This window comes from Strix aluco, chromosome 2, assembly GCF_031877795.1.
Source record: "Strix aluco isolate bStrAlu1 chromosome 2, bStrAlu1.hap1, whole genome shotgun sequence".
NCBI lineage: Eukaryota > Metazoa > Chordata > Aves > Strigiformes > Strigidae > Strix > Strix aluco.
In genome coordinates, this window is record NC_133932.1 from 17,936,502 (window position 1) to 17,950,578 (window position 14,077).

Consider the following 14,077-nt stretch of genomic DNA (forward strand, 5'->3'; position numbering starts at 1 on the left):
TTTAATCTAAAAAATGTTTTTGACCACAGCTCTTTGCACATCAGGGGTTTTTTTTTCTTCTGAAGCAGACTTGAAGAGTGATCCTATTACTGTACCTTTCATGAAGTATCATCCAATACCTCAGCTTTTAGGACAGATATATTACTGCTACAGGTACTGGACTAATTTCAATGAATGGCAAAGCAGGAAAGAGTGGGTGCTTTCTCTCCCTGCTGCTTTCTAACTCTAACAGATGCAACATCCTCTGCTGCTTCCCTGAAGATGGCAGAAAACGTGCTCTTTCAAAGGCACCTCCCCAAACTGAATGGATTTCCTCTGTCTACTAGCAAAGGCTTTTTCCAAACACTGCATGGATTAACATTGTTCAAGGAAAAGGTCACACAAATCCTTTCTACTGGGAGAAGTATTAAGTGACTTAGCTGCCCTAGTTGATAAACAGCAGCTCCCATAATATTAGTCAGCAGTGGTTTCAGCTTAGTTATTAACAGTACTAAAATATTCAGTGGTATTTATACAGTGTCTTCACCTAGTGCTAAGTAGGGATACTAAGATTCCTTACTGGAAACTGAGCACAGATCTTTACTCTTTTTAAGCCTTACTTAGGCCTTAGGACGTGAATAATATGTGCTGGATCCCTGAATATCTCTTAATATCATGTTTTTGGGTTAGTGGAAATCCATCACTTTCAGTTTTTAAATAAAAGCTTCCTGACATTTCTACTTGAGCACACTATTGCTCCAAGTTGTGTTCATCCTCATTTCCTATTCAATACAACCTTTTTCCTTTATATTCACTTCCTTAAAAACAAAATGTGGTATAGTCCGTTCCTGATTTATGTGTCACTCTGTTAACAGGAAAGCACGAAAGTAACCAAGGACAAAATCTGAATGAGTATGCAGTAAAGCCCTTAACTTACATCTTGGAAATATGAAAACATCATCACAACTATCTGTCTATAGACCAGTCTCTTCCATCTTCATAGATGAAATAGCAGATGTTAGAGTGAGGTCTCATTAGCAAGACTTCATTATTGTGACAATAGATTACCAACATTTATTAGCAATAGAATAAAATATTATTATACTATGTATTATATATAAAAATAATGTATATTAAAATTATAACTTTTGTAGTAAAGAAACACTGTGGTGCAGTAACTTTGACTTTTCGTTATGCCTGTTCATTTATTTAATTCACAAAATTCATTAAACTTCTGTAAATGTTCAACTGGGTTGTGAGATTCAATGTGATTCTAATGTATTGTAGTGATAGCATTTTTCACTGTGTAATTAAGAAAAAATTAATTTAGCAGTACTTTAAATATATGGTCAAGACAACTATCAGCTCACTTACTGAAACAGTCCTCTTAGATGGATATTTTTCTTCCATGCACCAAGCCATCCTGCATTAGTGTAGTGTAAATCTGCTCATTTAGTATAATTTGTAATAATGATTTCCATTTTTAATGTCAAGAGAAAACTCACTGTTTCTTGCTCCAAAGAGCACTTAATGTCCATTAGTGCACATGGCACAAATGAATTTGCAAATTTAAATAGACTTTTCAGCAGTAGTTACTGTCTTCAGTCTAGGTGGACAGCGCAGGTGTGGTAAGAGCTTATGTATTTTTATCCATATGCATAAAAGCATTTGAAAATCTTTAGGATACTATGAGTCTTTAAGCTTTTAAGATACTCTTTTTTAGATTGCAGGGCTATTTAAACATACAAAAAGTGAAAATCCCCTCTATGCAGTACTTAACTGCCATGAATAAGTTGTGTTGATGCTGACTCCTGTCCTCAATTATGTGTCTACTTCTTTCCTGAGACTACTAAAGAAGCGACATACTATCACAGAGTTGATGATGAGGCCAGCACATCTGAATGGAACATACATGGATGAATAAAAAAAAAATTAACAAGTTTTATGATGGGTCTTGATACATATGTCTCCAAAAAAGCCAAGTGAGCAAAACTATTGTCTTGCAAACTCAGAAAATGTTTAAAGAAAAGGTGGGAAAGGTACAAACAGTAAGTGCTACCTCAAGAATGTATACAAGAACAGGCATAATTACTTAGGACACATGATTTGCTGTTAATCTTATAAAAAACCCAGTAAAAATGGGTTTTAGAACTGAGAGGCACCAAGTAACCTTAACACAGTATCCTTTTATATGCTTACTATATCTGATTCTCAGTATTGGTTTCTCTGCACATCAGTGGTAAGTCTTTCAGTTCAAACATCTTGGTACCCTCACTGTGTAGCAGAAAGCTGTGAGTTGTTGCACTACTAGTGAAAAAAAACTTCAGATACAGTTAGATGATCTGCAGTGATGGCAAAGGGTTTAGAATGTTTGGATGGCATCACGATAAATCTGAATAATGCGTCCAAATCTCACAAAACAAATCGGGCTATTTTATTGGTCCAGGAGTCTATATGAAGTTTGCTGTTACTAAGTCTCTAATCAAACGTATTCAGTAGTATTCTATGATCCTAAAATAATTTTGGTGTGGGGAACTGTGTTGTATTCAAATTGCTGTGGGAGCAATCCATCTGGACCTGACCATATCTAAGCCAGCTATCCCCACTGACTTTATACACAGACAGAAACAGAAACTTCTTGGGGCAACATTCATCTCACTCCAAAGCAGACATTGAAAACAGGCTGGATGACTTCCCCTAATGTTTCTTCTGTTGACAGCAGATTAGGTCATCAGGCTTCAGTATGTGTCAGCACTATAAACACCGTGACTACATTTGCAAATGTTACACACCCTTGTCTTGTTCTGAGGGTCATCCTCTGAATGCTTAAAGTGTTAGTGATGGCCCCTGTGCTGTAACAGGTGTAGACCACTGAAAACCACATCACAGAAGTCAACTCAACGCTATGTAGCACACTGCCCTATTGCAACTATGTAAGGCTCGGACCCTCACTTACACGTCATGTTGATTGAAACTGTTGCTGGCGCTCTATATGAGAAACAATAATGGACCCCTCTAGGTTCATCTCACTAGATCATGCTGCATTTCTTGCTGATGACCAAATATGCATCTAACAATCAATAACTTTATATTTTCAAGGTACACAGTGTTCTTAAATTATGGTGTTTAGACGTAGAACATCTTAGTATCATCTAGCTGAATGATTACAGATCTCATTTTATATAATCCTCCCCTACCAGTTTAAGGTTGGGAGAAATATGTATATTTTCTGTACTCTTTTTGTGTAGTCTTCCTTCCCCAGAAGTTTTTTATTATGTTCTGCTTTGTCATTATTCCTGGCAAATAATGGATTTAATTTAAATTTAACATTATTGTGTCAATTTTAGCTTCTCAAAGAGCTTTCCACTTGATCTTTACAGCAGCCTTAGCAAAGCTGCTCTTCTGCCAACAGATGAACTTTGGTGTTGTTTTCACAGTACTATTATGTTCTCCATGCATGAAACATTAAGCTTATGACAGGCTGCCAGTCTGGAGGCAACAGACTGGTTTAAATGCCTCAGGGGTGTCATGCCAATCAATTCTCTTGTCTCGCTCTTACCGGCCATAGAAATATATATTAATGAAGGGTGAATAATTAAAGAGAGGGGATGAATTACAAGGGACAAGACAATGTCACAAGAATGGGAACTCAAAAGAAAGGAGTAAAAGAGAAAGATCCAGTCTGCTGAAACTAGGTCTCCAAAACACAGTAACATTCACAGTGTGCCACTTATGAACAGCCACGCGTTTCCTTCTCATCTGCCTCATTTTGGAACTTCAAAGCATTTAGCTGGATCTGAAGATGTCAGAAGCCGATGTGAAGGGCTGCAGAGAGATGAAAACTATTTCTCCATGCAAGCCCTACATTAATTTTCTAATTAATATTCTATTTGCTGTTATTGATTTCACAACAGAGTAACCTCAGCATGATATTATACAGATACCTGAAGAAAAATTATATTTTTCAGGGGTTTTTTTGTTGAACACACAGGTTGAGACCTTCTAAATATAATAAGTAAAATTCCTGTTTCAACCCTGACACAAGACAGACATTTTATGGACATGGAGTACAATGAATGGGGTATATGAAACACATAACAATGGGTGCCACTGACTAGCTGGTGACTATATTAGTGGATATTGGGATGTGGGATTCAGAAAAGGGTAGGAAAAAAATTGAAGTATTAAATGTGTTGATTTAAAGTAAAATTAGTTTGCTAAGGTATTGCACTGTGGCAGAATGGAAAAAAACCCTTACTTATTCTTAAAAATAGTAGCACTTATTTCCAAGAAGTTTCTAAATGTTAGGCCATTCTTGTGTCACTTCACTTGCTAAAAGGCTAGCAGTGTTCTCAACTACTATCCCAAGAGCACAATTTTATACAGAAAATCTTATTGTGCCTTGATGAAGATTTAAATGTTCATTTTTAAACAGCAGTTATCTGCAGGAATGTCAGATAATGGATTATTTTATTGACAACCAGGTAGAAGACAGGAGTCTTCTTTAGTGGATTCTTATTTCCCTATAGATTGTTTTCCATCATTTGGTTACAATTATATGTCACTGTTAGCAGTAAAATTATTATAATTTCCACAGAAAATGGACAACTGAATTTCTCAACAAATGAAGTCTTAGAGCACTCAAGGGCAGTCAGATATGGAGAGCACTGCTATTAAACAGTGAGTGACAATCCCCTCTTTTGTGGTTAAAGTTTAGCTCATACACAAAACTTCAACTTCTGGAAATGACATAGCAGTAATCTTACTTTGAACCTTAATGTATGGATGGGTTTTTTTGCTTCAATTTCATTTGAATTTGAAGCAGTGGCTCAGTGACAACGTTTTTTTTAGATTAGTTAACCACACTTTTTATTGCAATCCCAAAAGGACAAGCAGCCACATTCTAAGCCTTATTTGCCAACACTCTAACCTCTAGTGAAAAACTTACTGAAGATTTAGTAAATATTTATAAATTACATGTAACTCCCAGATACTTTGTATTCCAAATTAACATACACAATAATATGCCCAAGTTAAGAAAAAATAATTAAGATCATGATAGCAACCTGTAGATCATCCCCAGTTTTCTACAAAGTTTTCTCCCTTTCCTTATCTCTTTTTTTGGATAGGTAATACGTAAGGTATAACAAGCTTTCTACAAATGCGTCAACTACAGTCAGTATAAATGTATAATACAAAATGGAGCACATGGACTAAAATCCCATTGAAAGTGCTACCAGGGATTCTGTAAGCACTTACAGAGTAAACCACAGTTGCAACAGAATTCTGTGGGAATTATCATACCTGCAGATCTGGACTGTAATAAGATATAAAGGGTCATTATTTTTCCCTTCTTATTTACCAGGCTTCAGACTACTTTGGAGATGTGTGGTCAGAAGTACTGCCCTGAGCAAAAACTACCACCTGAAGATTATGAATCCTGATGACCTTCAGCCCTTCTTCTAATCTCCACACATCTTGTTTTCCTTTGGGTTCCTGACTTTGAAAAAAAATTACATTTGGTTATAATTACTTTCAGGCTATCCATTTTCTGCCTCCTGAATTTCCTAGTATCCCACTGTTCATAAATACAAATATCTATATCTATATTATGGATATCTCTTTTAATCTCCCTAGATGCAATTTAGTTCTAAACTATGAGTTTAACATTACATTTGTTATTGTTCTTGTCAATTTTATGTATATAACTTAGAATATCTGTTAAATTTGCAATTAATTTTAGTTAGCTACAGGCTATCAGTGTTCAAGATCTAGTGTCATTTATACCTCCTTTTCATGCCTGAAGAAAAATAAGTCTAAAGTTGACCTATTTAAAAAAAGTTATAATTGAACTGCTTTACTTGATATGGTGATCTAATTCTGCAGGAATAGTAAAGCTGAAGCAGAGCATAAATGTACTTGAAAAGGGTAGTTTTATTTCCTCAACAGGAAAAAAGGAGGACAGCGATGTATTAACTACAATGATGTTCTTATCTACCAAAAAAGATTGAGAGAACCACTGTGTTTAACAGTTTTCTGATTTTACCATTGACTCTAAAATACAAAGGAAAAATGTAAAACCTTTCCAATGTAGCACAAAGTTAATCCCTGTAAGGAGGTAATGAAGCTGCTAATGTTTGGCTAAGTATCATCCTTAGCTAACACACTGCTATGCAGGCACAGAAGAGCAAATGACTTACCTCAGCATCTCATAGAAATGAACATTTGTTACAGCAGGGCAGCAAAGGCCAGTAAGACTATCAGTCAGATTACTCCGATGAGGGTTGCCATTACACGAGATATAGCAGGGCAGAAAACCAAAATACTGATTCTAATTAAAAGCAGATGAGACACCTACATTTAACAATGAAATCCCTACAACAGGTTTTCTGCCTGCTTGACCTTCTTAATTCTCCTCTTAGACAACTAAAGTGATTTTCCTTATTCAGGCTTGATTATTCATCATCTTATGCCTAGCCTTGGCAGTTGAATCAATAAATGTATATAAGTTTCTAATAAATTCCCTCACAAAACAAACAAAAGAAAAACAAGCTAGACATCTCAAAGCAAAAATACACACGTCGATTCTTTTTTGATCGCTATTAACTGTTACTGCACATTTTGTAGTGATTACCTTACATATCTTGCAGTATTACAAGACAGTAGAGGGCCACATAATGTAAAACATTAGGAAAATGTCTGAACTCAAAATGGGTTATAAAATGGAGGAGGGGAGGGGAGGGGAGGGGAAGGGGAAGGGGAAGGGGAAGGGAAGGGGAAGGGGAAGGGGAAGGGGAAGGGGAAGGGAAGGGAAGGGAAGGGAAGGGAAGGGAAGGGAAGGGAAGGGAAGGGAAGGGAAGGGAAGGGAAGGGAAGGGAAGGGAAGGGAAGGGAAGGGAAGGGAAGGGAAGGGAAGGGAAGGGAAGGGAAGGGAAGGGAAGGGGAGGGGAGGGGAGGGGAGGGGAGGGGAGGGGAGGGGAGGGGAGGGGAGGGGAGGGGAGGGGAGGGGAGGAGAGGAGAGGAGAGGAGAGGAGAGGAGAGGAGAGGAGAGGAGAGGAGAGGAGAGGAGAGGAGAGGAGAGGAGAGGAGAGGAGAGGAGAGGAGAGGAGAGGAGAGGAGAGGAGAGGAGAGGAGAGGAGAGGAGAGGAGAGGAGAGGAGAGGAGAGGAGAGGAGAGGAGAGGAGAGGAGAGGAGAGGAGAGGAGAGGAGAGGAGAGGAGAGGAGAGGAGAGGAATAAAATTTTTGAGGATAAAAATATTAAAGAATTATAGTGGTAGGTTAAGAGTTAAAGATTTACGTTATCATAATAAAAAGTGCCTAGAAAAGTAAATAGCTTGAAAACCTTTAAAGTCTGTCAATCATACGAAATTAAATACTACAGCAAAACAAGCTAAGAAACACCATTGTGGAAATGTGATTAGATTACATGTGGTAAAAAAAAAGTCTTCTAGCCGAGTTCCCTCACAGGGAATGAGGGCATCTTTCAAGTTCTTTTGCAAGTTAGCTATTTCCTTTTGGAAATATTTGGTCATGTCACAGTTTGGACCAAAATGACCACCATTGATAACTGACTATCATAAATGAGAAATAGCAACTATTTACAAACCTAAAATTTTTTCTAAGCTACTAAGGATACTCCAAAGTTGATGAATACACTCCTGGAATTACCACTGCAAAATCAGTCAATGCAGACATAATTACCATGGTTTCCAAGAATTTATGTATTAGAATCCCTTTGTAAGAAAGACTCACTCTGGAATAATAAAAGGTCCCACAATTGTGCACCTCTCAATTGTGATTTGTTAGAATATATGGAACAAAAAAATACATCACGTGTTCAATCCTTCATTCTGTATCACTCATTTAACAACAGTTTTTACAAACAATTTAAGACCAGAATATAATTACTATACATTTCTTCACCATACTCAAATATTCCACAAGGTGATGCAGGCTCTATTTGCTATTTGTGGTGGGACTGGTGTGGCTATGAAGGATTTACCTGATTTTCAAAAAGTCGGTCCAACGCAGTGTTTTTCTTAGATGAGGTAAAGCAAAATACACACCTAAGACCTGAGAACATGCTGTCTATTTACTTATTTTAGAAAAATGAGAAAGGATATCTAAAAAAAAAAAAAGTGATCCAACCTAAACACTGGCTAAAAATAGAAAAAAAAAAAGACAAACCAAGTGACAAAAACTTTATGCAAAGCTTTGATTTATAATGTCCTTTCTTGGAATCTTGAAAAAGTGTAGAACACACTAAAAAAGAAATCTGAGCAATTATTGTACACTAAGGTGGATAAGTCTTCACGATGAATTGAACAGAGCTACAGGGAAAAATAATTGTTGCCTTATGTTGGAGGAATGTAAAAACTGTATCTTCTAAGAGATATGAGATGTTGCAAGTAGTAATGAATAGCTTATGTCTTTGAGGAAGAAGTACGATATAAGCAGAGATAAAAGGTTCTAAAAATTTTGTTGGTAATAGGTTTCTAAACAAAGAATTGAATAAGCTTTGGAAAAATCAGATATCAAAAAACTTGGAGACAGACAGAATACTACTGTTGGTATTTTGATGTGATCCTATAAAAGTGAAGTGATTTAATGCTCTACTTATACTCCAAAGGGAGATAACAACACTAGGTTATTAGAAAAGTGAGCAGCAGTAATGTTCTGTATTGAGCAACCTGATAGTCCATGTGCTGCTTCTGTGTGTAATATCCATGACTGGTGAGCATTGCTATAGTTTATTTTGGAAAGTTGAAGAAAATAAATTTGGCTATCTACTCTATTCTACTGCAATTGCAAAAGCAACACTTCTGACACTAAAGGAGAAAGCATTTGGTATGAAAATGTAATAGATTCCAAACATTCATTTTCTTCATAAATATCTTATTAATTTTCTGCTTTATTCTTAAATTTAAAATAGAATTATTATAATTTTATTTACTTTCCTGCTGGTGCAAAAGATGGGTACAGGTAACTATTTAAATGACAATAATATTTACCTAAAGTTTTAAAAATATTTCCATATGATATGCTGACTGTATTTTCACTAGGCAAGTACTAGGTATACAGTATACCAAATTAAATATGGTTCTTCCATGCATTATACTTGTTCACATTTTACATAAAGCTTCATAAAGTCATGCCATTTGTTTAAATATGAAAAATGGCATGAAACTTTGGCATGAATATTCAAAATACATTAATATTAGCAATCAATTGTCATTATAAATAAATGCTAAATTCTAACAATTCTATCTTTTCTGTTATGGTTCTACCATGTTATTGATACTGCTCTCAGAATATACCAGGATAAAACTCTTTATCCAAGCATCTGTTACAAGGGTTAAAATGTTCTCTCTCCTGTATATATGGGGACACCAAGATGAAAACATGAAAAGATGTACAGTGCTCAGCAAGTCAAATTTGCAAATATAAACCAAATCCAAGTACTTTTCCAATTTCCAACCTGTACTATCCTTCCAATGAAAAACATTTTCAAAGCTCATCTCATGCTTTCATCTGTGGTTGAAAATAAACCAATTTTGTGGTTACACAGAGCATCACAAAGCACAAGCAAGTCCTGTTACCTAACGTTTTCAACTTCTCGGTTTTAATAAAAAAGTGCAACTGGCCTTCAAATTAAAAAGGTCTTCACAGACTTCAGTGAGAAATGTAATGAAACAGTAAAGTGAAACATTTAACACAGAGAAATATATGCTAGTACGATGTGACATTAATAGTGGCAAATAGGGACAGGGAATATCTTTCCTAGATGTTACAACAGCCTTCTGGTGTTAGAAAGCCAAAATGTAGCTGAGGAAATGTGGTAGGCTGGGAAACTGTGAAGCAAAAACTGAAAAATCCCTGATAAAACTGAAGCATAAAACCACTTGTCTTTTTAAAAGACAATTGGTACTGTATTGATCACTGAAGAGGAACTAATAGTATTTTAAATTTCCACTAGATTGTATGTTTTCTATATATTTAATTTGATGAATGAAAGAAAACAGGTATTAGAGAAATCTGATTTGATGGCACTGCATTAGAGTCTGTAATTACAGTCATGTCTGGTGACTTTCCTGGTTCTCTGATATGGAAAAACCAACTTTGTTTATTATTATTCCTTGGAGGAGCAGGTATAACTCAAAGAATCTCTTGAACTTCTAGGGAAAGAGGAACCCGAATGTAAATATGTCACAAAGGATCTTCTATTTTTCTGAGAAGTATCAAGCATTGTTTATATCACATCCACATCCAAAAAACCTTAATGGCTGTGATAATATTTTCACAGCTGAGAGCAGTGTTTCAATACCAACAATTCACATCAGCCCAGAGTGGATAGCCATTTTTCCTTGCACACTCAAAGGTCACAAAGTAATTCTGCAGGAGTAAAAGAGACAGAACTAGATAGATGGACAAATAAAAATGTTCATGCTGCCACAACTACAAAATCAATCAGTACAGGTTAGTTTCAACGATTTGGTGAGACAGTTGATAGAGAAAAAAATGAGAAGTTTTACCCCCTGTTAAGTATATTTATATGGAGAATAAAATTAATAAAATAACAAAAAACATAGAAACATTACCTGTGGTATGGCAAATCCCTTGCCAAAAGGTTTCTTTACAAAAACTTACATATGACTGATTCAGTGTACTGTAATTAGATGAGAAATATCAGCTGGTCTATATTTTCATACAGGCATTGTTCTTCTACCAGTGAAGACACCTACAGGCTTGTAGGATATTAGAAAGTTCAGATATCTGTCAAAAGTAGCTATGACATCACAATAGTGTAATTCTTCCCACTCGTCTTAGAATTTGAAATTACTATCACAGTATAAATTAATGTAGAAGTCTTTTTAACTATAATTTTCTCCGAAAATAGCCGAAATTACTATACAATTCTATGAAGCTATCAGATGAAAGAAGTGGGCAATGACGGTTTAGTGAGACAATAAAAAAGCTGACAGTGATTCCGTTCTCCTCATGGAGAGAAATTCTCATTTCAAATGCCAACTTGCTGAGAAATCTCTGCTTCCTCTCCATGGGTTTTACTGAGGTAGTGATCAATAATGCCAAGGAAGGAAGATATTAACAAAAAAATAGTTTTTCCATCACTCCTATTGTAAACATTATATGAAAGCCTGCAGTCTTGGTTTAGATTAAATACTCATCAGGGAACTAGTGAATTGAACAGGGTAGCATCAGGGGGCACCATCATTTCCTCTCCAACTGTGAAGGAAAGATGGCTTCTAATGACTATTTGAGTATGGAGTAAAGGCAAAGAATCCAGGTAGCCATGAATCCTTGTGCAGTTTTACTGTACGTTGTTTCAGAGCATCCTTTCACATCAGTAGCTAACCTCTCTGAGGAACAGGAAAAGCAATGCCCTCTGTGGCATAAGAGCAAAAGGTCATCATCACTCTCAAACAGACTGGCCAGAGTTGCTTAATGTATTAAGTGTACCAGTCCTTCCATGTCTCCAGGCAGGATGATTTTCCTGCCAGGTATGTGTATTAAAAGTCAGTGCCAGTTTCCAATACTCTCTCTTTAAAAATCAGTGCCAGTTTCCAATACTCTCTCTTTAATGTCTGAAGACCAAAATCTTTTCTTTAAAAAAATAGGCTCCTGGCATGTTATTAAATATGCAGACTTTATCAAGAAGAAACAAAATATTATCGAGATTGAGTGTATGTAGAGGAATCATGAAAAAGAGTTTGGAACATTTACATATTATGATTGCAAATAAGATAAATACATAAGAGGATACCACATAAATAAGATTTCTGAAACTAGAATTGATTTTAAACCTAAGTATAGCATAGCACACCCATTTTGTCATGGTCCTTCAGGCTCATATATTTGCAGTGTTTCCAAAATTTAGTATTTTCATAAAGTTCAATGAATACATTTATAAATCATTTGTAAGTATGTCTGAAACAAAAAAGAACTGATGCTGGTGGTTGTTATTCTAAGTTTTATAATAAATATTTGAAAGTGTGAGCACCGGTGCTAGTATTTGTACAGCACTTGAAAATCCAATCATCTCTTCAGAAGTTGGCATAAGATATGCACTTTTTAATTACTTAAAATGTTTAAGGCATCTTTTCAGGCATCAGAAGCAACAACATACAGGTGAGGTCCTTAAACACACAAAGTACATCAGGAGAGTATGTGATGCAAGACTTCTGTCATGAGCCAGTAGCCTAGATAATTTTAACTCAAATTATATATAAAATGCATTCTAAGGAAATCATAGAAGTATCTTGAAAGCACTTCTTTTTCAAAAGTGACGCTAAATTTACAGAACTGTTATATTTTGTAAATGGTTCTGCCTTAGTCATCACCCTCATTTCAAGTAATATTTAGGCAAGTGTGCTTACTTCTTAGCTATTTTTTTTCAACACGTATACATAATCTGAAAATCCACCCTGCTTATCTGTTGAGAAGATGAATTTTCTGGAATTTTAATATTTGAAAAATTTCCAAAGGAAAGAAATCAAGGATGCTGAAGACAACTGCTTGGTACTTCCCTTCTGCTATTCTTCATTGAGCAAAACTTTAGAGGCGTGGATGGGTAATACAGCGTGTTGAGTGCCTTTGAAAACTCGTGTTTCAGGGCCTCCCCTTATTTAGTAACAATTTCAGTTTGGGATCCTAATCTTAACTTTAGGTGCAAAATATAGTTGACAGAGTGGACTAGAGTGGAGATAATCAACAGCAGTGTTGGGGAGAATAGTGAGCTTTGGGGGCCTGGAGTCTTCAGTAAATTCCTGTTTTCCCTCAAGATTGAAATGATCAAAGAATTCTCCTCAATCCTGAGAAAGTTGCCCAGAATTCCAGCTTTCTGGACCAAATGTAAACAGGCCATTTTAGACTTTCACCTTAGACGTCATTAAATGGTAAATGCTATTTTCATTCTTATTGTCACTTCTAAATTTCATAAGTGTGATAGGAATGTCATGACAATGCCAACAACTTATTTCAAGGTAATGGATGTATGATGTCATTGGCACTTCCTCTTTTTTTCCAATTATGGACAGCAGCACTAGTTTCTACTCCTGTTATGTCACATTGGTACTTATTCTGTCTCTGCACTGCTTCTATTCCAGCCATTCTTGCAACTTGGCTGAGATGCATTATCTGGCAAGTAACAGCCCCTGCCCTCCAAGTTTGGAATGAAGACTAATGTCTTGCAAGCGTCAAGATTTCTTTTGTTAGTATTGCATCTCTAATGCAAAGGATTTATCTACTGAAATGTTGAAACTTTTCATCAAAGCAAACAGTGGTTCTGAGTATCAGTCTTGGATTGTAGAACACATCCATACAGCTGCTTTCAACAGCAAAATCTGCTTCTTCAATCTTGTATTTGTTAATAAATTCTAAGGTACGGCAAATAAAAACAAAACAAGTCAATCAAAGTGACACTACATCTCCACATTGTAATTCACATGCAATTGCCCTGTCATGCATTCTAAGGATTTGTCATAATATCTTGATATTGTATCATGCCTTGATACTAACTCCCAATAACAGAGTAGGTTAGAATGATGCTTCTTTAAATCACCACGTCATTTAAGGTAAAATAAAGTCTATATTCTTCCTGGTTCATCTGTTTGTTTTCCTGAATTAGCAATAAAACTACGATGAATGGCAAATAACTTAGAATGAAATTTAAGGCACATTAATTTTTAATGATTTTCCCACAGTTAATTTTAATTTGGCTGTATGCATCATTTGCCTTCTTAATTTTTCTGTTTAGTGAATTTATAACCAAACTAATCTATAATGCCTCTTTTATAGGGGAAAGATATTGAGTTAGACCTTTCTTGCATGGAAATCATTGATCATTTACTTATAAGTTAAGCAGTAGATAGTGGAAGAAGATTAACACAGAATGCACCCTGTTACATGTAAATACATGATTATTTTTGCCTTCTACAACCTCCGTTCTTGTTGAAGATAATTACTTTTGTGTCTACTATATTAACCATAATTATCAACTAATGGGTGGGAACATGCATTTAATTTGTAATTAAATGGTATTTACCAAGGCAAACCTATTAAGTAGTTAGTATTTAAACGAA